The sequence below is a fragment of the Adiantum capillus-veneris genome, chromosome 14 (genome assembly GCF_014529385.1).
Source record: "Adiantum capillus-veneris isolate H3 chromosome 14, ASM1452938v2, whole genome shotgun sequence".
Taxonomy (NCBI): Eukaryota; Viridiplantae; Streptophyta; class Polypodiopsida; order Polypodiales; family Pteridaceae; genus Adiantum; species Adiantum capillus-veneris.
In genome coordinates this window covers 148475895-148477132 of record NC_140944.1, presented here as the reverse complement: position 1 = coordinate 148477132, position 1238 = coordinate 148475895, and the positions used below count along the sequence as shown (strand labels likewise).

At 41.0% G+C, this 1238-nt stretch overlaps 1 pseudogene; it reads right to left on the bottom strand.

Moving 5' to 3' along the window:
• Positions 1-316: 316 nt before the first annotated feature.
• Positions 317-893, bottom strand: LOC147443333 (uncharacterized; annotated as a pseudogene).
• Positions 894-1238: the final 345 nt, after the last annotated feature.

Here is a 1238-nt window from a genome sequence, read left to right as displayed (position 1 = left end):
CCTTGGCCATATCAGTGGGATTCTTTTACATAGTCTATACCATAGAGGAAACACGAGCACTGGAGGAGACAACACCCAATTACATATTGCACGAATGTTAGCCCTGCCATTCTGCTTGTCAGCGCTGAACCTATCTGCAAGGTGCCATTCTTCAACTGAAAACATATCTATAGATGCAAAATTACACAAGACTCAAATTTAAATATGCAATTATGACATATCTACAGATTGAAATCATACAATAAAAATACACAATGTTCAAAAATTAGGCACAAGATGAAAGAGACGTCGAATGGGAAAGAAAGTTATATTAATTTCAGAAGTGGTTACATAAAAAGAAACATAGGGGGGGCAAACTATAATCTTTTGCAGGCTCTGGGTTTAGGGTCAGAACTTGTGCCGGTATTCTGCATCTCCTTAGTGTCTTCTATGTCCATCTCCTCTTCTGGCTGCCCCTAGGTATCTTCCTCTTCCTTGCTTTTTTGCTCCATTTCAGACTTCTCATCTGCAGTCTTCTCGATTTTATTTTTTTTGCTTTTCTTATATGCTGAGAAGGGTCTCCTCGGGACTTCCCTCCAGCCTGACATCTACACAACCATCAGCTTTAGAAAGCTGTGCAGCAAAAGATCACTTATGAGCCTTAATCAATGAGAAAAATTACTCTTGACACGTTGGCCTCGTTTTTTCGGGGTTTTTGATCTTGTCACCCACACGCCAGTGTCTAGCAACACATCGTCTTCCTCATTCTGGGTTTTTCCTTCAGCACCAGTCGTACTCTGCTCCTTTATCTCAAAGTTTTGTACTTCTTCTGTTGTTTCCGAAATAGGTTTCTCAGCATTACCAGGGACACTTTCATCAAGCAAAACCTCCATAGGTGTCTTGTATGCAGGCATCACTGCATCGTTCCTGTGTCTTTACCGGCAGTAGTTCTGAAGCAGCTTGACTCTGAAAAAACATTAGAGAAGACAAAAATCAACCACCTGATTAAAACATGGTGTGTTTCTTACCCATTGAAAAATTTTTCTCACTTGTTATTGGGCATGGTTCAACTGGCTTCTTCTTTAGAAGGGATTGGTCTTCTGTAGAAATAACTCCGGGGCAATCCTTAAGCAGGCACTTTCCTTTCTCAGCCAAGTAAGCATAGCAGAATGCATGCCATGCATGCGAACAAGGCAATAGAACAACATGGCTTGAGCGATTGTGATCATGAATTTTTACACCACAAGCATTGCACACAT